The 25,679-nt window shown below is 36.0% G+C and overlaps 1 long non-coding RNA gene across 1 annotated transcript in view; it reads right to left on the minus strand.

Moving 5' to 3' along the window:
- Positions 1 to 10,322: 10,322 nt before the first annotated feature.
- Positions 10,323 to 25,679, minus strand: part of LOC113435674 (uncharacterized) — a 45,692-nt gene continuing 30,335 nt past the window's right edge. Inside the window, exons 2-4 of the long non-coding RNA XR_003373973.2 lie at positions 13,295 to 13,448; positions 11,166 to 11,214; positions 10,323 to 10,410 (exon numbers count right to left, since the gene is read on the minus strand). This is a non-coding gene — a long non-coding RNA (uncharacterized LOC113435674). The remainder of the gene's footprint in view (positions 10,411 to 11,165; positions 11,215 to 13,294; positions 13,449 to 25,679) is intronic.

Here is a 25,679-nt window from a genome sequence, read left to right on the forward strand (position 1 = left end):
CAAGGTTGATTCAACTTTCCATCCTTACCAAAGTCAGTAAAATGAAGATCCAGATTGTTGGGGGCAATATGCTAATACTGTAAACTGCTGAGAAAGTGCTATAAAAGCACTATAGAATAGTACATAAGTCTAAGTGCTATTGCTATTTCTGAAAAATTCTGATATTTTGATCCATTTTTGGTGTGTGTATGTGGGGGGTGGGGAATCTAACCCATTGGTATTTTCCCCATCCTTTGCTGAACGTTTTACTAAATCAAACACTCAAGTGCAAATCAAAATCTGTTGCCTTCAAACCTCAAATTACAATTTTGAATCAATTCTTGTCATTTTTAAAATCTTGAATCTAATAGGATTTTGTCTAATATAAACAGTGATTCTAATAAAAAGTAGAACCTACAAGTCTGCTCACTTCAACCCACATCACATTGTAATAATTCTTTTCTTAAATTAGAATTTGTTGTGCTATTACTTTGATGTTTTAGTCACTGCAAAGAACATGAATTTGTCATACTGGCAATATAAATTTGGGGTGGTGAGAGACTAAAAAAAAGAACTGTCTTGTTGGTGTCTTTTTAATTGTTGAGGTGTCACTGTTATAATGTCCTAGAAGAAAGAGAAAAGATTGTTAGTCTTAAGTCTGCAATGTGCCTTAGAAGCTTCGTTGTTGATCAAGACACATTGGGGAAATACCAGCTACTCATTATGAAATTGCATATTTCCTCAGGTAGTTCTATTTCCATAACCATATTTTTTCATTTTTAAAATTATTGATAATGTTCTCAGGTGGTCATAGTTTTTAAAAATACGCAAAACTCCACTATAGTTTCAAATAAAAAAATAGGTTGATCACTATTGGTGAGCCATAAATCAGTGAGGGACTTTCCTAGTTTCTTTTTCTGAAGAAAAAATGATAAAGTAGCAGTAGATCATAAGCTACAGTTGTGCATGATTGTGATCTACTAAGCCACTGTTCATGATACTTTTTATGGGAGGGAGGCAGTGAAATTAGGAAGTTTATTGAAATCTTTCTGGGCTATTACAATAGCCAATATACTGTATCTATTATTCATTTACATAAAGTTTTTCTCATAGCCATGTCTTCCCATGTTTTATATGTTATATATCTATAGGACTAAATGCACATAATAGAATAAAATATATTCCATCTTCCAATATTGTCCTCCATAATCACTATTTCTGTTCTTTTCCTCCATTATTATTACTCCTTAGATAATGTTTCTTCTTTTGTATAATTCACATTGAGTGCCTTAATGGATGCAGGTAGCTTAAAATTCAGTAAAAGTTTAAAAATAATTACAAGCAAGAAATATAAAACACTAAAACCTAAAATAATACTGTTACATCCAAACAGTAAAATATGAAATAAATATATATAGTGATTAATGCCTATAGAAATTCTCAATCATCCAGGTCATGGTTGTCCCAAAGGTGTTTTCCAAAAGGCAACTAGGGCTTTCTTGTTTTTTCCCCCTTAAAAACGTTTTGCTTTTCTTCCAAAAAGCTTCTTCGGTTCTCACTGAATTGGGGGTGGGGGGGAGGGGGGGGAAGAGAATGGAAGGATTTATATATTTTTTGCAGCACTGGTTTGCTAATGACCAGATGACTGTAAAGAATATAAATCCTTCCATTCTCCACCATTCAGTCAGAATATTCAGTTAGAACTGAAGAAGCTTGTCAGTCGGTGCTCCATTCAAAATCCAAGAAAGAAATACTTAGACTCCATAAATTAGAGGAAAGAATTCTTTTACTGAAAAATGAAGTGGTAACACCAGTAGGATTCTGAATCTGAGAAATTAGGCACGCAGATCACATATACAAAGGGATGGAATTGTTCCCACCCCCCAAAGTTCAAAAGATTCTTCCAATTAAAAGTTCTGAATATGATCATGTGGACATCTTCAGGTGGTGATGAGGCCTCTGTCCGTTGAACTTGGCATATTTTGATAAAGGTTTGCAGCTGTGCAGAAAAAGGAAAGCTAAGTGAGAAATAGAAACCTAAAAGCAGGAATTTATACTCCCCCCCACTCCTCATTTACACAACACAAGAATGTAACACCTCCAGCTCTCTTCCCAGACAATATCCCCCCTTCTCCCCCCATTACTTATGGCAGCCAAAAGATGCAAAGCAGTAGTAGAAGATCTTGAAGGCTGACAAAGCTTCTTGGATGAGAAGTGAAATATTTTCAAGGAAAAAGCCAAGAAAAGTCTAACTGCCTTTTAGAAAAACACTTTTGGGATATCTAGTGATTAGTTATCCACCTTTGCACTGTAATAAGGAGGGGTTTTTATTCACTTCCAGCAGCAATATAGGTGTAGCCACAACATTGTGTAGAATGAAGGTCAGAATAGTACTATCATGTACGGTGTTAGATTGTGGGCGGAGTGAAGACGCAGGATGCTCAGATCAGTAATACTGTTTATTTGCTTCTGTACAGGACTGAGGAACACTAGCCGTGGCAGTTCCTTTTAAAGGGAGCTGTCCATGACTTCGGCCATTGACAGACGTTTACTTTTCCCGCTTCTGTGGTTCAGCCAATCACAGGTTAGTATGCAAATATCTAACATACGGCTTTGTACATGATAGTGTACACAAATGGAGACAGCTGGGCAGGGAGACAGGACACACCATAGTCTCTTTCACGTCAGAAGAATCTTGTTCCCAACAAACCATTCAAAGCAATTCCACAAACATGGAAGAAGGCATTAGAGTAACAAATTGTTGACTTCATGATTCCACTCTTGCCCTGCAAATGTAAGGGCATTTTTAAAATGTTTACAACATAGCATAAGTTTGTACAGAAAAATTCAATTATATTTCTTCTGGTAGTAGAATGTCTTAGGAAACAAGAAGGGATAACAAGCATACAGTCCTCTCATGCTGTTGTGTTGCCAAAATTCTGCTCAATAATTTGAACATGATTGAAATGTATGTACTGTACTGTATTTTCAGTGTTGCCTTTTAAAATATTTTTTGTCTTTACATATTTTAGCCATTATGTGTCAGAAGTTTTAATGAATGTCTGGCTTCCTAGGGTTATTATGCCTCTTATAGGAGATACAATGAATTCTGATTTAGTGTTTTCTAAGCCTTCCATAATACAGTATCAGAAGTCAAGTGTTAAACCCAACTATTAAAGACAATTTTTAAAAGAGATTCAGTCCACTTCACTAATGATCATCTAATGATTTTTATAGCAGTATTCTTAATCAAACTGTCATTGGCACTGATTGAATTATTTGGAAGTTTTAACATTTGCTATCTGAACTGCCAAAAGTTTTAACAGGGCTGATATGTTTCATTATTACGTCTTTAAATAATACACTGTGCAGGGGTGTTTGTATGCCTAGTACTGTTTTGCAGTTAGCCACCAAAGATCCTGAATTTAATTCCAGCCAGGCAGAATCAGGAGTTTCTTGTTGCTCCTTTGTGCTTATTTGGCAGCAGCAATATGTTTTTATGGGTGGTATATTCTTTACCCAGCATTACTCAACCTTGGCAATGTTAAGATACTTCCCAGGCAGAAATCTGGGAGTTAAAGTTCACATGTCTTAAAGTTGCTACAGCTGAGGAATACGGCTTTAATCAAAACTTCTCCAGCATAAGATAGCAAAATCACAACTCTATAATCTTTCCAGCCCAATCTTTCTTCTAACTTCTTCAGAGTTAACTGACCTGCTTTTAACAATTATGTATCAGGTAGTGATGTAGCTTTCTCGAAACTATGCTTGTGGTGAAAAGCTTCACCTGGTTGATTATTGTTTGTCCCATATCTCCTAGACATGAAGTAAACCTATGTTGGTTAAGGATCAGGTTTTCAAAACATGAGCATGAGAATGTTATGATCTTGGCTTTTTTTCAGAGAAGACTGAGTCAAAAACTGACAATCTGCACCAAACTTCTAATATGGAAGCAAAGCCAAAGAGTATTGTTTGCCTCAGTTAAGAATTAAGTGAGCTCTGCATTACCACATCTATTCAAAGTTGCAGGCCACCACTGTAAAAGATAGTCGATTTATAGTAATTACATTTTATTTCAATAGCTAGCAATCTGAGCATGGGAGGGAAATAATACTACCAAAAGATAAATATAGGCAAATTAGCAACATAAGAAGATTTTTTAAAAGACATAAATCTGGTAAATTTATAACTCTCTGCTTCCCAGAGTGGCTTGACAGTGAGATTGGCAGCATATTAATGAAATAAATAAAAGAGTTTCACTATCACAGCAGCCAGTAGAGATTTATTATGAATAAATATATGAATTTCATCTTTAGTTTTTTCCATGGATTTAGTGGAGGGATGGTTGACAATATGATCCTGTGGTGCATCTGCTCAAAACCCAGGCTTTCTGGTTGAAGGTGAGTGCTAAAACATTAAATGCAATAGGGCATTTATTGCTCATTTTAAATGGTCAAATGTCAGTCTCCATCTGATCAGCTTGTCACCAAATTCTCCAGCTTTAAGAGATTCTGAAAGTCTTTTTGTGACATAGGGATGTCTCCTCCTAAATTAGCAAGGGCTAATTCATAATCAAATCTGCTCAACATTTCATCCTTGACAAATTGAATAGCATCATCTGATATCCGACATGTGAGAATAAGTTATTGTAGATATAGCAGTACTAATGCTATAGCACTTTTTCAGCTAAGTTGCAGAATTGCAATTAACTGGGGAAAAATGTGCCTGTTCTGCTATGCATTACAGGCACATGCAAATGAGAAAATATGGGATAGGATGCAGAGCAATATAAGAATTAACTAGAGATTGTAAGCAATCTTCTAGGGACCACCAAAGGAATTATGTCAACTTGTTAGCAACATCTGACTAGATAGTGTCTTGATTATACAAGCCCCCATCATCCCAGTGACATGGTTGAAATAGTATTCTTTATTTCTCTAGGTGTTTAGGAGGGAGAGCACTGGAAAATGTTAAAGTTTTAGAATGAGTTAAGGTATTTATTGCTCACTTTAAATGGTCATTCTCCATCTGATCAGGTTGTCATCAAATTCTTCAGCCTTAAAAGATTCTGAAAAATTTTCTGTTCCTATGTCTTTTTCTAAATTTACAAGGGCTAATTCATAATCAAAATTGGTCAACACTCCTCACTTGACAACTTGAACAATCACCATCTGATATCCAGAGGTGGTATTCAGTAGGTTCTGACCAGTTCTGGAGAACCGGTAGCGGAAATTGTGAGAGGTTTGGAGAATCGGCAAATACCATCTCTGACGGGAGATTTCACAGTCTCTTTCCCCTGCCGTGCCCACCAAGCCATGCCCACAGAACCGGTAGTAAAAAAAATTGAATCCCACTACTGCTGATGTCTAACATATGCATGCTGTCAGGATTCTATGGTCTTTTAGAATTGCCACATACATTAGTAGATCTAGCAATACTAATGCATTTTCTCACTTCCAAACTCACTAGTTTTTTTTTTTTTAGAGAACCAGGTTCTGCTTTCCACTATCAATTACCGAATGGAGCAAAATAATTGAGTAATAGATGTCCATGCATGAAGTAGTTTGCTGATCACAAATATGTACCATCCTGAGCTATGCTGTAAAGACATAGCCATAAAAGGACTCCATTTTTGACAAGCCATTGAGAGATATATCCTATTTTTCTCCCTAAATGTAAAGAGACATACTTTGCAAAAATAGATGCTTGATTGCTGTTTTTTTTAATGTTACTTTTCTTTATCCCCGTAGTTATATATTGCAAAATGTATTGCAAATATAGTTTAATATTTATTTTTACTTGCTGTTGTCGGCAACTCCATTTCAAAATATGATATTCACTCAAAAAGCACCACGGTAAGGAAACATCACTGAAACAACATTGATTTTTTTTCTAAGACAAGGAGCTAATCTGATCGTGATTTAAGCCACTTTTAGTGGCAAAAAGTTGTAACCCTTCACAGTAATGAATTACTGTAGAGATCATGCAGAGCTCCAGGTAGAATAATATCAGTGCTTCCTTAGGTAAAGCGTCTGAACATCAATGCTATCAACTAACCACTAGATGATGCTATTGCCTGAGCACTAAGAACCAGAAATGAGCATAAATTATCCCAATTTAAAGATACAGCAGCATTGTCTCCAGGTTAACATTCAGTCTGAGTCTCTTACAGCATCTGTTAAAAAAGGCACCATAATCTGAATCAGTATTTTTTTATCCCAGTTAGGATAATAGGGATGAGGGATGGTCTATCATTGGAAAATATTTTATTCAAAAGGGCCCCTTCCACTTCCCACAAGATTATGTTTCAGTAATCAAAGCTTAACTTGAAGAAATTTATTCCTGTACTGTGTTTAATAAATACTCCTATTTCTGTTATAGAAAATACCCTCATTTCTGTTAGAAAACTTCAAAGCAACTTTCAAAGTAATGAAAGAAAGAGAAGACCATTTGAATCTGTCTGATATTAGATCAGACTATCTGTCTTCGTATTCTAGCACAATCTACCTTGGCTGGTGGTAGCTCTTTAGAGATTAAGAAAAAAAGTTCCTTGCCTGGAACTTGTCCTTTGGCTTACCTAAACCCTTTGCACTTTAACAGAAAGTGTCTCTTAATTTCTGACTGAAAGCTGGAGGAAAAGGTTATTAATAACTGATGGAACTCTTTCTCATCAATTGGGCAGCTTAAATTTCCAAGATGTTTGGGAAACATGTTTCAAGGGTAGATTCTTCTCCATCAAGGTGAAACTTCTGCTCTTATTCTCAGAGAAGGAGAGTTCAAACCATTATGTGGCCATTGAGCTCTCCAAGGGACAATCTTCACTGCAGTGTATGAATTGAAAAGGGAAGAAGGAAATAAAAGCACCAGTATAAACATAAAAAGTAAAGAAGTCTCTAAGGTGTGTTAGAATGATGTGGTCACTAGGCCAACCGATAGTTATATAGTGCTTCCAACAGCCATAGCTTTTTGAAGGAAAGAGCATGCACACATACAAAAATCTTGAGTTCTGTCATCAAGTTGGGCTTGAGAAATATTTGGCTGAAATTCTAGAAAATTACTGCTGCTTGAATCTATATGAGGGTTATTGCATGAGTATAAATATAGTTCTCGGCGTATTCTCTTGTTATCAGCAATGTTGGAAAGTTTTCTTAGCAGCACCTGAACTTCAGGTCCTCTAAGGCAGGGATGTCAAACTCACATCGTCACGGCAGCATCATGTGACATATCGGGACTTTTTTCCCCTTTGCAAACTGGGTGTGGCCAGCACGTGAGACATCTGGTTCGTGGACCAGGAGTTTAACAGCCCCACTCTAAGAAAATGCAAGCTTAGCAGATATAAAACTCTAAGTAGTACAGACTAAACAAGTAAGGTTGAAATTGATAAGAAGGGCTTTGAAGCTGCCCAGCTACAGTTAATATCTACATTCTTCCTATTATGATGAAATTTATGATTGTGTATGTTCGAATTGCATTAATTATATTGAAACACACTTCAATTAGATCTGAAAATTCAAATGTTATGTATTTCTATGTCTTCTTTTATCCTGCCCTTCTTTGGTTTTGATAAGCCTATCAAAGAGGAAGCATATTTTTGTGCTACTTTTTGTAGGGCATATTGAATTCACTTTCAAAGAAGAATAAAACTCAGCTTTTGTTATTTGAGTAAGTAACTTAGGCTGAAATCCTATAATTTATACATAAGAACATAATATTTGTCCTGATGGATTAGACCAAAACCTCATATCACTGAATATTCTGTGTCATGTGTAGCCAACCAGAGACATTAAGCAACTTCATATATATGAATGGGAGGATATCTCTCTTCCTCTGTCTGCCCCCAACAGCTGGGCCATACTGCTTATGATTCCAAAGGGTGTGTATAGTTGGAAATATCATAAATTTGTTCAGTTCCTCTTTAAAATCCGTTACATTACTGATAATACCTATACCTGGTGGTGGAAAATTCCAAGTGAATTCCCTGAAAGCTACAAAAATGGACCAAACCCTATTTTTGTTTAAATTTCTGATGTAATTTCACTATTTCATTTATCTGTTTTACTGTGTATCTCTTTATTAAAAAAATTGACCACTCTAGTATTTTTACAGTGATTGGTGCATAAATCATTTTGGTGATAAATCACGATAAATCATTTATCAGTGATAAATCATTTTGGTGACATTTTGGCCCTTTCCTACTGGTACAATAACCCACATATACCTGGGAGTAGCACCACTGAATTCAATAGAATTGTTTCTGAATATACTTAGGATTATACTGCTGCTTGCCTAAATCTTCCTTTTTAACCTCTGTTCTCTCAGTCTTTCTCTCTGGGCTGTTTTCAGAAGAAAGCATTGTGCATTCTAACCCACAGTAAACAACAAAGAAGGCATTTAATGAACATGCAGTCTTATCAAAGCAAATCACTTCCATCACTGAAAGGTGCACAGTCCAAAATGCCTCTTTTAATCATTGGCTTTTTTCCTTTTATTCATTTGCCACTACACCAAATCAAGCTAAAACACAATACATGTAAAGCTGATTGATTGGTAAATGTAATGTAATGGCCCCTCCCTAGTTCTTGTGTTGTTAAACGAAGAACACTAGTTGTGAAGCTTCAACTGGCGATCTTCGACCTTATCCTTGCATTATTTTCAGCACTGAAGACTGCCAGGAATGTGAAGGAGTGGTCACAGAAATGGATGGGCCCAATTTGGAGGATTTATTTTATTGTTGATAATTACTCCTTGTGTTCATGTTTCATATCCAGTAAGGCTCTACAAAGTCTTAAGGTACCATTTTGCTTTAGTTTCGGGGGTGGGGGCAATGCTTTCGGTTCAAAGGCAAAAGGGTAATTTTAGATCTCACAGAGGCACACATACTATATACCACCTATCTACAAGTCCTTCAGTTAAAATGTGCCTTTTCTTAGCTCTATTGTGCAGTTATAGAGGAAAAGATTTTTTTAAAGAGTTACAGATAGTTGCTACCTGAGCCATCACACAATACCCCTTTTCTCCTGCTGAAGCAATGCAAAGCCTATCAGTTTCCCACTAGAAATTGTAATGTTAGATTTTGGCAATGGATCATCTAATTTCAGAGGCCTGAAGGTTTCATATAATGCACTAGAGGTGTTACCTATTCTGTTTTCTTCTCCAACCTGTTTTCTAGATATTTGGGACTATATTAGATATTGAATCCAGCCAGCATGAAAAATTACTAGGCATGATGGGAGTTGTATATTCAGTTCCAGCTATTGGTGAACAGGTTTAGGGAAAAGTGAAGAAAATGGACCCCTATGACTATGGAAATTTACCAACATGATGAATGATGCATAGAATCAAGCCCAATGATAGAAAATAGGATAGCTAGGCAACCGTGTTAGAGATGTCATTTTTATTTTTAAAATCTTCTCAGAAATAATATAAAATATTAAAATGATATCCATTCTGCATGTTGTAGAGCTACTTTCTGCCATCAGAAAAGCAGAAGTCAGATTGGACTTAAAAATGAACTCAAACCTGTATTTTTCCAGTCCAGAGGTAACAGTGTATCAAGAGACTTTAAGATATATCTAAGGATTTATCTAAAGAGGCGTAGAGGTTCATTTAAACAGATAATGAATACCAAAAATACAAGAAAGGTATAAGAAGGCTGTAAAGAATGAACGACAATTTCAGACAGATGTTAACTGAGAAAGCGAGTGCTTGGATTTAGCCTGAAAGAAGTTCTGGAAAGGACTTGGTAGATAGTCTGTAGAGTGGTAGACTGGTGAGAAATAAGAATAAAGTAGGAAGAAGAAAAAATAGCAGACACAAATATAGTAAGTTCATAATGAAACTATGAAGGCATAAGAGAGTGTCAAATGTTCTGACCAAATGTTCTCAACCAGCATCAGTTCCAGATAGCATGATCCATAGAATAGAATAGAATAGAATAGAATAGAATAGAATAGAATAGAATAGAATAGAATAGAATTCTTTATTGGTCAAGTGTGATTGAACACACAAGGAATTTTTCTTGGTTCAAATGCTCTCAGTGTACATAAAAGAAAAGATACATTCGTCAAGAATCATAAGGCACAACATACAAATAATAGTCATAGGGTACAATAAGCAATCAAATTATACTAGGAAACAATCAATATAGATCGTAAGGATACAAGCAACAAAGTTACAGTCATACAGTCACAAGTGGGAGGGGATGGGTGATAAGGAGTGATGAGAAGATTAATAGTAATAGTAGTGCAGACTTTGTAAATAGTTGGACAGTGTTGAGGGAATTATTTGTTTAGCAGAGTGATGGCGTTCGGTAAACTTGTGTCTAATTGTTCTGGTGTGCAGTTCTCTATAGCGTCATCAAGGAGGAAGGGAATTGTAAGCCCAGTCTTGAAGAATCCAAGTTTACAAAGGCTGATCTGGTATATGCCACTACTGGAAAGAAAGAAAAATAGTTTAATGCTTGGTTATAGCATCTGTTTATTGTATGTGACTTCCAATGTGCATTGACTACATGGTTCTTGATAGAAGCCTTGTTTATCTGACACCTTCATATTACTTATTTTTTTTGTTTCCTAATCTCTGTATGAGAACCAGTTTGGTGTAGTGATTAAGGCATCAGGCTAGAAACCCAGAGACCGTGAATTCTAGTCCTTCCTTAATCATGAAGTAAACTGAAAGTGCTTGAGACAGTCGTTCTTTTTTAGCCCAAGGAAGGAGTTAAAAGTGACTTGCCAAGGCAATTGCCAGGAGTCAACTTTGACCTAAAGGCATATGCACATTCAAAAACATTATCTTATTAATATTAATGTATTTAATATTTGATTGAAAATATGAGAATATATACAATGTAATTGTAATTGAAGACTACGAAATGGAAGCACAAAACAATTTGTAAACCAACCGACACACTGTATGTATATACATGGAAGATGGCTTGATGTTTTTATGTTTTGTTTGTCTATGTTTGTCTTAAAAACCAATAAAAGTTAAAAAAAAAACCATTATCTGCATTCAGAGAGATACAGATCGACAATATGACAATGATGCAATGTAGGCAATGATCTTCAGTGAAGAATTGGAAGCCAAGCCAGTCTTTTCTAATCAACAATACTAGACTTCTGCTTAGCAACTCTAGTATTGTACAATTTGTACAATTTGGCCTGGACACGTTTTCTGGCATTACTCACACACATCGGATGCAGTATCAGACATAGTGCAGATGCTATTCAGTCATTCCTGGAAGGGTTTCCAAAGCAATAGCGAATATGGAATAGGGAGAAAAAAAGAGAGAAAGCAGTAAATGATTTACACTGACTTCTTCAAAGACAGAACCCACTACCTATAAAATCCATTTCTATTTCTCCCTGGGATTTTGCTCCACTATACATTAATTAAAAAAATACTCTGGTCTGACATTTCAAAATGACTTTTGCATTTCTTCACCTGATTATTTTTAAAGCCAAATAAATCCTTTATTTGTTTTTTTGGGCTGCTTAAAGTATCCTGTAGGTACAGCAGCAAACTAACATAATATCTCTGCTTGTAAAGGAAATGCTGGAAATTCACTTCAGAATTTGTAAGACCGGGGAAAGAAAATCTGTTTATTGCAACTGTTAGAAATTCTGTTTATTGGATAGCTTTACAGATCAAATAAAATGTAAAGTCACCATAGCCTTGCTGTTTAATGGTTTAACTATAACAGGAAACTCTCCTCAGAAAAAAATGACTATAGACTATATATCATAGTTTATACCTAGTAAATTTACAAACACTGCTATCTATTGGCTGAATACTTCTGCAGTTTTTGCAATACAAAATACATTCCAACGAATGTTCCAACAACAACCATTATGTTTTCACAGGAAAACATTATTTGTGATAGTATATCATTACTTCCTTTATATTAAAAATGACCAAAATGGCACAATTATGAAAACACATGCTATAACATATAATTAAAATAACAGTTCCTATAGCAAAATATTAAATATGACAATAAACAAGTTAAAATTTGTCATAACGTCTTTTTTCAACACTGACTTCAGTGGTAGGGTATTTTACAAATGAAAGTACCTGTGACTGTGCCCATCAAACTAGTAAGAGACAGTATCCTCAAAAAGACCTTTCCAACAAATCTTAAAAGTCAAATTGGTTCAAAATGTGATAGTGATTCATTAGACAGGTCTAAGTCACTGGGAGCTTTAACAATTTAAAGTACCACCTTGAATTAACCTGGAAAACAATTGGCAAGCATTAATCATCTTTCAGTGTTCCTGATATAATGCACTAGTAATCAGTCTCACTATCACATTTTACACCAATTAAAATGATGTGACATTCTTGACTTGTAGACTTATAGAGAGGACATTGAAAGGGTGATCTAACTAAAAAGCTCAGATAACTGAAGCCAAGATCAGACTGACTAAGGAAATATTGTAGTCAATGCATTGAACCAAGGTAAAACATTTTGTGGAGATTGAATGGAAACAAGAAGTACTTTGGTGATCATGCAAAAACACCAAGAGAGATATTAGGAAGATGCTGTTTAGAGACCAAGGAGTGGATTAGGCAAAAGAATCCTGAGCGCATTGTTTTTCAACCTTGCCATCTTGAAGACATACAGATTTCAACTCCAGCTTCTGGATGAGGAATTATGGAGGTTGGCATCTTCAAGCTGCCAAAGTTGAGAAATACTGCCTTACAAACTCAGCTGAGTCGCAAACCTAATGTGCCCTCAGCACCATTTACTGTTCCTCCAATGTATCGCACGAGCCTATATGATCTCCTAGACCTAGAGACTCAAATTCCTCATGTCTCTTGTGAGATTATAGTGATTTCAAACTAGAAGGACACTGGAAGTTTTCCATCTTATTACTGAGTCATTTTCATGGCAGGGTGGCAGCCTGTAGTCTGATAATATCTCAAATAATTACAGAATCTACTGCAATTGTTCATTTAAAAAGATTTTTATAAAATCAAAGGAAAATAAACCTGTATAGTTCAAAGAGAAATATCTTTATTTCAGCAGTGAGCACAATGATGCATCCCTCACAGTTCCTTTCCATCTGAAGAAATAAGCATTTGGCATCTCATTAATCTCCCTTCCTTTCTTTCCCCTCTTTTTTTCTCCAGGATGTTGCCAAGTCATTTTCAAGACACATTCAATAACCAGAAAAATGCCCAAACAAAGCTACTCAGCCTGCTGCTCATTTGGATAAAGTTAATTACAGCACAGATTAGAATCTGCAAAGCTTGATTAGTGTTAGGGAGACATAGAGAAACACATCATCCTTTGGGAGATTCACATACCACCTACCTCTTATTTCTTTTTTTTTCGTTTCTTCTTTTGTTGTTATTTGTTGTTGTTACTCTTAATTGTTTTGTTTTCTTGTATCCTAGGTGTTTGGCAAAGCATCTGGATTAGTGAGCTGTGTTGCCTAAAGATAGAGTATGCTGCTTTTTCCATTCATCTGGAACAATTTTAATTCAGAAAAATAAATTAAGCCACATTACTTCATTCAGTTATTTCAGAGATGTAAACTTGAATTCACCTAACAGTCACAGTAAGTAAGACAAGTGCTGTGATAGAAGCAACGAAAATGCCACTAGGTAACGCACAAACTTTCACATTCTTCAGAATTCTTCTTCAAGAAGAATCTTAAATGGAAAGAAAAAAAAATCTGTTTAGCTGTTTCCAAATTATTAGTTTGTAGCAATCCTGAAGTAAAATGCAAGTTGTGTATTTCAGACATAATTGGATTTTACATGCTTGGAAGCAGAAGGTGTACGATAACTTATTTTATACTTTGCCAGGTGAACATAATTTTGATGATGATGAATTTGAAGGCAACACACAATTTTTAAAAAGAAACAAATAAAGTAGTATACCATTTGCAATTTTTTCTGTTGTCACTGATGTTCCAAGGTCTGCCTTTTAAAGAGATAATTCATTAAGAATGAATTCATCTGTCATAATTATGATACCACCTATAATTTCCCCTTCTTTTTCTTCTTCTTTTCTTTTGTTTCCGAAACGAACTAGTGTCAAAAAGGTTATTCAATCTGGAAGAGTTCACATTTTTGACATTTAATTTGTTTAGGAATACCACTATGGAGTTTCCATATTTTGAAAGTTTTCATGGTCAACATGACCATTACTTTTGATATTACTTTGTGATGTTTTAGAAAAACTGGTAGGGATTTTGGATTGTTATTCCATTCATATCTGTCTGGAATGTGTAAAATTGTTAATGTCGTTTGCAGAGGGAAGGGCTAATTATTAAATACAAATAGTCCTTGACTTACAAACATATGTTTAGTGTCCATTTGAAATTCTTAAAAAAGGTGATGTATAATGATCTTCATGCTTATAACCATTGCAACATTCCCATTGGGTACATGATTAAAATTCAGACACTTGGCAACTGGCATGTATTTATAATGGTTGTAGTATCCCACGGTCATGTAACTGCCATTTGGAACCTTCCAACAAGCAAAGTCAATAGAGGAAGCCAGATTCTATAATTGTCTAGTTTGGTTCTGCAACCCAACAAGACAGACACAGACTCCAGAGAGTAATTAGGACTGCAGAAAAAACAATTACTACCAACCTGCCTTCTATCGAGGACCTGTATACTGCACGAGTCAAAAAGAGGGCTGTGAAAATATTACAGACCTCTCAAATCCTGGACATAAATTGTTTCAACTCCTTCCCTCAAAACGATGCTGTAGAGCACTGCACATCGGAAGAACTAGACACAAGAACAGGTTTTTCCCAAAAGCCATCACTCTGCTAAACAAATAATTCCCTCAACACTGTTCAACTATTACAAAGTCTGCACTACTATTACTATTAATCTTCTCATCACTCCTTATCACCCATCCCCTCCCACTTGTGACTGTATCACTGTAACTTTGTCACTTGTATTCTTACGATTTATACTGACTATTTCCTAGTATGATTTGATTGCTTATTGTACCCTATGACTATCATTAAGTGTTGTACCTTATGAATCTTGACTCTTGATGAATGTATCTTTTCTTTTATGTACACTGAGAGTATTTGCACCAAGATAAATTCCTTGTGTGTCCAACCACACTTGACTAATAAAAAAATTCTATTCTATTCTATTCATTTAATGACAGCATGATTCACTTAACAAATGCTATGATTCACTGAACAACTGTGGCAAAAAGGTCATAATCTTGGGCATGACTCACTTAACATGTGCCTTGTTTAGCAACAAAAATTCTGGTCCCATTTGTAGTTGTAGTCGAAGACTACCTTTATCCTGTAAGATTTTTCCCCTTCTCTGTCCTATGTACTATATATCTACTATATATATCTACTAGTTGAAATTGACTACAGAAAATTGAGAAACTAGGTTCAATCTGGGACACTAGTAGATCAGATAATGTCATCTGAAGTATTATCAAATGCCACATTAAGCTTTGCTCCTTGACATCACTCTCCATGCAACAATAAAGCTAAGAGATTGTTCTCTGCCTATCTGAAACATGGAGAAATGTCAGGCAGATTGTAAGAGCATACTTTCTTGACTCATGGAGAATTATGACTCCCTTTTTCTCGAAATATACTGAAGGGTTGAACAAGGTCACATTTGCTGACATTCTGAATGAGGTGCAGGCCAGGGCAACTTAACAGGTCTGTAAGGGGCGTGTATAAGTGCACCATCGTACCTAACATCCCTGTCCTGTTGTCCCTATTTATTCATACCTATTTCCTGTATTCTTACTCATGTTTATACTTATACCTATTATCTTGTAAGCAGCTGACAAACAAACAAACAAACAAATAAATAATAACTCTTATGAATAGAAGGGAGCAGAGACTGCGGGAAGAAAAAAAAAATCTTTTGAGTTGGGCCACCAGTTATTGGCTACAAAGTTCAAATAGACATTAAATGTCAACAAAGAAATAAAGATGCCCCTATTTTTTTTCTCACCATATAATGGTTGGCTGGTAGTTTTACTTTAGAGGTAAGAACAGGACTTAAGGTCATATAATTTGCAGTATAATTTGTTAAGTGAATCATGCTGTCATTAAATGACCAGCTGTCTGCAAGGAGTATAAATCCTTCCATTTCCCTACCATTTAGTCAGAGTTGAAGAAGCTCCTTGGATGAAAAGCAAAACATCTTTAAAGAAAAACCGGACAGTCCAGTTGCCTCTTGAAAAAGCACCTTTGGGACAAAGTAGGGTTGGGTTAGTTAAACTCCATTGGGATGCTAGCAAGGAAGGTGATGGTGGTTAAGCAATTGAAAATATGTATATGCATGTATATATTTGTACACACACACACACACACACACACACACACACACACAGTTTTAAAGTATGCCACGTATGTTGAATTTTTCTGGATCAGCAGAAACAATGGAGAGAGGAGGTCCCTGAAATAACCAGAATGCATATCATGAAGAACTTTATAGGTAACAACCAGTATCTTGAGTTGCACATGAAGGTTTGTTGGTAACCAGCAGAACTCTGTAATATGAGCATGCCATTGTATTCTGGACATGCCATAAACTTCATTCAATAGCTTCAACCCAATTATTTTCTCAGCAATAGTTCTACAAAAGGGAAGCTTGGAGATTGGATGAAAATTGCCCAGAACTATTTGGCTCACTGATGGCATCCAGCTTTCTGCCCCCCCACCCCAAGCAGGTGGGATCACTCTAACTCAAAGATGAATATACTACCCTATAGACTAAAACCTTGTGTCACCTGTTGGGAGGCCTTTAGATAAGAAGGGCACTAATCTAATGGAAAAGCAGTCAGCTTAACAGTCTCAATGAACCGGTCTGTTTTCTCAACAGTTTCAGAATGATAGATTTGCCAAGTAATAGAGTAACAGTTGACTCATTCAGACTTGTCCAGTTAGTGTTCATTTTCAAGATAAGCAATATTATTCTCCAGTAGCTAGAATTTTCCTGATATTTTTTATGAAGATTCTCTGCCTTTCTTGTAGTCACATACCTGGCATTGCTTTATGCAATTTACTAGCAAGTTCTTTATTTCAACAAATAATGGCCAAGATTTTTGGATCTTGCAATCCTAACAGATTAGAGATGACTGCTCCAGGCTAGATGGTTTTGGCCACCTTACAAGGAGCCTTCCAAATAGGACTTCTTTTTGTGATCAAAGGAATGTCATCTGTCAATTCTGAGTTTAAAATTACCCTGTAAAGCTGTATGCAACTTTATTATGATAGGTAGTGAGTCTGAAGCTCAAATGCATTCATTGGAATCATTCATCCCCAAATTAATTATCTGTTATGTTACAAATTGCTTGCATTTGTTTGACCAATCAGTTCCATTGTATGACTGCAGACATCTCATTTTTGTCACGAAAAAAGAATCTTTCTTTTCTCCCCTCAAAGCTCTGCACCATGCTGAGCTCTGCATAGTGTTAAGAAATGGCAGCAGTATTAAAAAAAGTTTACTTTCATCCCAATATTACTCCAAGGAACCAATTGCCTTGTTTGAGATAATATTATACTGAACTTTTCCCTGGATTAATTACCGATGTTCAACTACTTTATTGATATTTCCCACTCAACCTTATTTAAATGCTGATTTTTGGAAAGGAGACTCCTAGTCTTTAAAGAGCAAATCCAAATGCACTTTATTATAAGACATGGTATGGGAGAAAAGAGACAAACATAAAATCAACATTGAGTTGCTTGAAGCTTTTCCTCCACTTTGTTAGATATGAAGACTTCAAGGAACATAGAAGATGTATCAACGTTCATTTTTAGTTGTTAAATGAAGATAAAAGGGACTTTTTGAAATCACAACAAATGTAATTGATAAGGTAGGATTTTTTTTAAAAAAAGAAAGGAAAACATTGTGGAAAGTTTATGTAATTGTATAACTAAAACCACAAACAAAAATTATTTGAATGATTAGTTTATTTTTCCTTGTATTATGTTTCTCTGATGACTAACCTGAGATTGTGAAGATTGTCTTATTGACCATTCTTAAATCAGTAGCACAAACCAAAGATATCAAACCGCTTGATCCATTCATTTCTAATATTTTGTTTCTAATCACAGAGAGACTGTACACTTCAAAATGCAGATGGCAGATTTTATGGTACATGGCTTGATCTTTTCTCAAATTTCCTGGGTACAAAAACCTCACCAGCAGGAAGAAGGATGAAAAATGCTTGGAATTGCTCAGCTTATGGAAAAGTTTAAACTCAAAGATTTTCATCTACAGACCCTGATATATTCCAAACTGGTCCTAGAAAGATGCCTTAGATTAGTATTTTTCAAATTTGGTATCTTAAGATGTGCAGACTTCAATTCACAGAATTCTCTAGCCAGAATTTTGATGGGGTATGTGTGTTTCTGGGAGTTGAAGTCCATGCAAAGTATCTTAAAATTACCAGTTCTGGGAAAAAAAACCCCACTGCTTTAGATTATACAATCCGTGCTAGGTTTGCCAACTAATTATAGTAAATCCTGGTGCAGTTGTGATTGGAAAAGTGAGCATGTCATCCACTCTGAGCCTGGGTCTGATTTTTACAATGATATCATTGCAAATCTCAATGATTTATGTACATGAAGACATCCAGAACACTATACAGTATTTATTTCAGAAAAGAACATTTCTAGGTGGAAACTAGACTAAGGGATACATGTGCATTTGAAGCATTATGATTGCAAAGCTTTTTTTTTAAAGTCCCTATTGTTTCCCATTGCTCATTTCGTTTATTGTTAAAATATTTGCTGAGCTCATGGAGTTGCTTCAGAAACTGTTTCTAATTTTCTCTATATCTGTGTGCATGCACAGTCAATGGTACAAAAGTAAAGCAAAGTAACTGTGTATAAACATGCATTGGGAGACAGCTCACTTCAGCATCCAAAGCAGATTTGTGAAGCTTGCAAAAAGTGATTGCTTTAATGAATCAGAAACAGGTATTTTGTATGCGCGACCACACGATGCAAGTCACCTCTTTTGAAGGCTTTGTACACTCCAATTAATTATCACTTAGCCTGAGAAAAATGTAGATACACACAGAGAATAGAATATATCAGCTTCTATGGGAGCTGCTTTGGCTGCTTTCAGCAGTGTCTTCACTATGATTACACTGCCTAGGTGCAAATAAAAATAAATATAGCTTAATATTAAGGTTGTTCAAATGGGTGATTCCCTCAAGGGAGATTTGATTAAATCATCCCTTCAAACTGCAGGTTAGAACTGAATTAAAGCATATGCTTTAAAATTGATTTAGAGAGATTCCAAGGTGATCTGAAGGGTCAATGGATTGTCTTGGTTTAACTTTCATACGTATGGGGGGGTGGGGGTGTTGGCTGATGTAATGGGCTTTCTGTTATTGCTATAAATACCTTCTACACTAATTTATCACCACTGCAAACCCTGCCTATCAGAGGTTTTGTGGGAGGACTGTTCTATCACACTCACTTTTTCTTAGGACTTGTTTAAACAGCTTTGTTTAGAGAGAGAAAGGGAAAAATGGACCTCAGATGTATTCTGCAATGCTTTTTAAAAAATATGGACTTGTTTTCTTCTTAAACAATCTACCTTTTCCCGACACCACTCTCTTTTATCCTAATTTTTCTTTAATTCTTTACTTACTTGCCTGACTTGTAGTATAGCCTCTGTTAATTTTTGTGTCTATTCTATTTGCAGTTCTTCAGATCTTTTAAGTCACCTTTTCAGTTTCCATGTTCACCCGCCACATTTAAAAACAAAACTTATTTTCTTGACTTTCGTATACTGTATCTTCTTTACTGAATGTGCCAGTTTCATATTGTGCTTTCCTGTTGACAATATGCATAATGTAAGTTATATGTGAGGTCTTACCTTCATAGAACCACCAGGCCTGGCCATCCAAGCTATAGTAGAAGGATTGAGTACAGCAGGATTGAGTGCAGCAGATTCTTTTCATTTGTATCTCTGCATCACCATTTTTCTCTCCTTAGGAGCAAGGCCAAAGGAAGCAAACTTCTGGTCACTGAGATTTAATTTGCAACTGGCAAACTACCTATTTATAACTTCCCAAGACACAGCTATGATCATAAATTTTTGTATAAAAATAGCATTTATTTCATTTCAAGATACTTTGCAGAAAAGTGGAACATGAATAGGTGTTGATCTTAGAAAAAGAACTGAGTTCAAAGAGTAAATGTAAATTAATCAAAGGACAAAGGACAAATGTTCTAAAAGCAACAATATTTAAACTCATTCAAGAATGTATGCATGTGAAGTATGTGTATTCTCAATGAATGGGTGAACATATGCAAATATACTGTATATATATATATATATAGATAGATAGTAAATTGGCAAGTGAATCTATAGAGACAGAGAACAGGGCATATTTTTTAATATACCCCTAATAAAAAATTCGAACAGTCTGACATTAATCCTATATATCTGCATATGATCAATTCTTTCCTTAGTCCTAGAAATTTCTTACTCTATAGAACTGATTTTCTCTTCCCACCAGATCCTGCTTGAGAAGACTCCATGACAAAATTCTTAATCACATTCCTCTTTGCCTATTTAATATTAAAATGGGAGGGGAGTTGCATTTACACAGGAAATTTACCCCAGTGCCCCTCCATCATTTCCTTACTAGAAGTAAAACTACAAAGAAGCAGTCTCTTGTGTGTGATTTCTAATTTAAAAGAGTATTCTATGGTTTATGAAGCTTGAAGTTACCATTATAGCAGAATACAGATTTTTAAAATATTATACCTTTTTAGAAGTGTTATAATTATATTTAATAATGGTCAGACAGACATTTTGCAAAAAAAAAAAGTTGAATTAGTTACATAATAGCATATGATTCCAAGGAGATGTTAACCTAATGCTGAAGAACTATGGAAACAAACTAACCAGCCAAAAAAAGAAGAGGTCAGAGAATGATAATGATGTTTATTTTTAAAATGGAGTAGGGCGTTTTCTGCTTTGATTCACCACAACATCTCTGTTGGTACTTTGATAAAAACTTGGAAACTACAGTACTGTCCATAATCTCTGCTTTAAATGAGATGCTGGTGGACTATTTTTTTAAAAAATGTTTCCACTGAACATGTGAAAATATCCAACTGAAACTTTGTAGGACTAATATTTTCTAATGGATTATTTTAATTTCATTTCAACCTCACACAAAAAATGAAGCGGCTATTGACATGTCGCTGCTTCCCATTTATTGCTTGTAGTTGAATAATTTATCAGATTGTATGTTGACTCTTAAATCAGTTCAAATTGAAAATGTTTTTCTTTCAATCCTGGATCAGTTCACAGTGAATCTTGCTATTTCCAGACCTGAAATCTGAGTAGATCTAAATTAATTATCACTTCATTCATTCCTTTGCTTATGTCCTATTGTTTTTATTCAGGAGTTCAAGGCAGTGTATGGTATTTCTTCCTATTCCCCCCAAAGTAACAAACCTGTGAGGTAGTTTGTGGCTAGAGTTCGTGGCTGGTGCAAGTCCCCCCATCAGCTTCCAACTGTGAAGGAGTGACCCAGATATCCAATGCACTAGTTCAGTATCTTAACTATTGCACTATACTTGTTATATAAAATTAAGTAGCTTCATTTTAAGCTTAGAAGTAGCTGCTTCTAAGAAAACTGAACCTTGGTCAACTCTCCAGCAATATTCCATGTTGTCCTTTTCTTTACATTCTTCCATATATGCCTTTTTCTAATGGTTGAGGCATCTGGTTAGAAGCCAAGAGACTGTGAGATCTAGTCCCAGCTCAAACATGAAAGCTGGCTGCATGACTTTGGCCAGTCATTCTCTCTCAATCTAGCTCACCTCACAGGCTTGTTGTTATGGAGAATATAGGAGGAAGAAGGAGTATTAGGTATGTTTCCCACCTTAGTTATTTATAAAATAATAAAGGCAAAATAAATAATAATTTCTCCCAGCAGTACAACATTTAGCACATCAAGCAGAATGTTCAGTGGCCATGGAAGGAATTATGGGAATTTGATCCTTCTCATATGGAAAAGCCCAGATTAGGAAAGATGAACTGAATCATTAGTTTAAATATGGCTATGATCAAACCCAGGTAGGTGGAATGTAGAATGAGCTTACTTTACCCATAGCTGCATGAATACCCTAGATATAGGTCTTATTAGTTGTGTGTGTGTTTGTGTTTCTATTTCAAATCTTTCCTTCTCAACTCAGATTCCACTGTTATTTCAGTATTTTTTGTTGGTCATAGCAAGGAATCAGAGGTTTCATAAGTGGTTTGTGGAGGTAATGAGGAACTAGTGACTAAGACAGCTCAAACTGAGAAGGATCTTTTAACATTTTAAAAAATTAAGCTATCCGTATTACAGAACATAGAAGATGTTCATTTTTTAAAATGCTGGAAATGAGAGAATTTCATGAAAGCCTCTCACCTCAGCCCTCTCTTGTCTGCTTTTTAATCTGCTTAGGGCTAATATGCTGCTTTATTAAAGGGTAAATGGAGTTATGTAGTAATTGCTACCACAAAACATCAGCAGAAATCTTTCCTTTAATCTCTGCCCCGCTGAGGTTTTCCATTTCTTTATTCGTGCACAGAATGCAAAGTGAGCTTTGAAATAAGTGAAAGTTGGACACAAGGCTCAGGAAATTAGTGTTCATTTTGAACCAGCAGAATGTTTCCCTCAGGATTGGGGGGTTCTTGTGTATTCTACAACTGAAGTTCTGACTATTTTTGTTCTACCTAGTTACCTACAATTAATAGCCTACAATTTCCGACTCCAGCCATATCAGATCTTTCTATAAAGAATGGATGAGAAAGTAACTCTGCTTTCTCATGTGTCTTTTCTCTAACAACTAAAGGAAGTGGGGTGCAGTTTCTTCCCTCATATTATCCCCACAACAAGGTAGTGACTTCTGTGGTCAAGTAGAGACCTAGATATCTCCAGTCAAAATCAATTCACATAAATATTCACACTCCTACTCACTAACAGGGTAATGTTACTTTGTTAACATTAATATACTCATTTATGTTTTTAACTGTACTCATTCTGCACCCAGCCTTTGTTGCTGATTATCTTCTGCAACGATAGTAAACAATAGCAGCAATGACTCAGAGGAGGAGTTGGTGATGGCGAGAGTGACAAGAAAGTGGATGGGCAGGTGAGGGGAGAAGTTTGGGAAATGATATGACAGCTAGGCAGAGAAAAGGAGGAGACGAAAATGGCAAAAAGTAGAGATATGAAAGATACAGAGAAAGGAGAGCTGGAAGATTGAGAAAACTGTGGGATGTCACCAGAATACCGAGGAGGAAGAAGGTTGTGGGTATGTATGGGGATGTGAGTAAGGCTTCTCAGAGGCTATGCCAAACTCCTAATAAATGCAGAAAGCATCCCATACTTTTTAGCTGTTTTTAAGATTCCCAGTCAGATGAAACATTCTAGTATTAACTGTGTACTAACTATCCTTACTGAAGGTTACATTAACAATATCTTGTAAGTGTGTAATACCTCTCCTGTTCCTTACATCTATTCTCCTGAAAACTAAGGAGGGTTTCTTCTGAAATAGATTTCTCCACCCTCCTGTTTAAATCTCACATTTTGTTTATCAGACTTATCTAGCCTGTGGCTCTTCCTCCTGACTTGCAAGGTAATTTCCACATACCATTACACATTTTGAACATGTGTTAGCATACACATACACACACAAACATACACTCTGCATATGCCAATTATGTGATTGAATTTGCTGGCAATTCTCATGGCATTAAAATAAGAAAGTCACCCTGCATTGTTTCTTGGAAGACCAAACCATAAAACTTCAGTCATCCCCTGCCCCTTTCCAGGTATTTCTTCTGACTCTTATTAGAGTACACCCTGAATGGCTTTAAAAAGGTCAGTTAATAAGGAAAGTGTTTTTCCAGTTTGGGGTATTCAACAGTAAGCATTCTTAGTTGGGGGAAAAATGGTGATAGAATTAAATGCATCTGTGAAGAATGATTCATTATAGTACTGTGCATTGAAAATAATATATGAAAGAGAAGCATTTCTCCTCCTTTGCTCTGCCTGTGGTCTTCTCTTCTATGCACAGCTTCAGGACAATGTAAAGCACAGCAGGATCTTAAATGCAATGGAAACACCCAGCAGAGTTTCCAATCACAGGAGGTCCTTCACAGTCTCTGTAGGAACTACATTTGCCCATGCTGTATTTTTTGCAGGAAACAAGGTATCAAGCAAAATGCAGATCCTGCTATTTTAATTATGTGAATTAAGCATAGTTGCGTATTCTGATGAGTTGAGTCAGGTTCTGCTAACAAGGTGGAAGAGACGAGGAAGCACACGAGGAGGGCTTTCAAGCTTGTTACTGCAGCACTACAGTCCACAAGCTTGCTTCTTAGAATGGAGAGCTGAAATTTTCAGAATGCTGAATTTTGCCCTTTTGCTCTAAACATGTTGATTATTACATTATATGTTTCAGTTGTTGGGAAAGATTGACAGCAAAGGAGAAGGGGACAGCAGAGGATGAGGTGGTTAAATAATGTCATCAACTTAATGAACATGAATTTGGACAAACTCTGGGAGGCAGTGGAGGATGGGGTGGGGCGTGCTGACATGTTATGGTTCATGGGGTCACAAAGAGTTGGATATGACTTAAACAACAACACTTTTCAAATATGTGGTACCTCCAATATCTGATGATGGCAACCACACACACAAATGACTATACTGGAAGTGATATACCTTTATAACAATATTTGCTGGCAATTAGGTATGCTCAGATTGGTAATGATAGGGCAATCCATGCAGCTTTTCGTCAGGTCATTTAAAGATGGGAGCAGAATAGTTATGTGCCAAATATGTTCTCAGCACATACAGGTATGTAGCTACGGAGCTCAGTGGGTTCTTTTAAATGTGTCCTAATAACAGGGACCACAAGAAAATTTCTGCAACAAGTTCCAGTGGAATGAATACCGTAGGAAACTTCCTGCTAGATTTTGCCCAGCATCTAAAAACTTCTCTGCTAATACAAATGTTAAGTCCTCAAGTGCTGAATGGTTTATGGCTGTCCTTTCCTTTTTACTGCTTATCTTAATAATTCATCCAAGCACTCCTGCCCCTTCTTCTTGGGAAATTGCTCCACAATTTAATCAATCTCACAGACAAAAGCCAGCCAACCCTCTCTGATATTTAGCCTTTTTTCTGCTCAGTTTAAGATCATTAGTCTTCATTTGAGTGGCTTGAACCAACCCTCAACTTCCACTGTTTCTTTCTTCTCCTCTTTATCCTTCAGATGCTTTCAGGAGGTGATCTGCTAATCATTTTGTCATTGCTCTTCAGCTGAGCTAAACATGCTCTTATTTCCCCCCTCTCATCAGTCAGTACTCTCTGTTCCTTCCATCATTCTTTGAGCTCTTCTGTGAACTTTCTTTCTGTTCATCAGCAGCCTCTTTCAAACATCAAGGGCTATTGTGGGAAACTCCAGCTCTATTCTAACTGACACTCAACAAATACAAGCTATCATCTCGCTTCTTGTTTAGGGGATGCTTCAGTGGTTAATAGCAAAATAAACTGTCATTCAAAGAAATATCAGGAATCTATTTTCTTTCCAATAGGCCAGAGCATCACAAGCCATTTCACACATCAATGCAGAGCATTTTGATTAAGAAGATCAGAAGTGGTCGAGTTTTATAGCTTCTCTTATGACACTTCTCATTTTCTACATCCCA

Source organism: Pseudonaja textilis, chromosome 5 (assembly GCF_049901715.1).
Source record: "Pseudonaja textilis isolate UNSWEBS1 chromosome 5, rPseTex1.2, whole genome shotgun sequence".
In the NCBI taxonomy this organism is placed as follows: domain Eukaryota; kingdom Metazoa; phylum Chordata; class Lepidosauria; order Squamata; family Elapidae; genus Pseudonaja; species Pseudonaja textilis.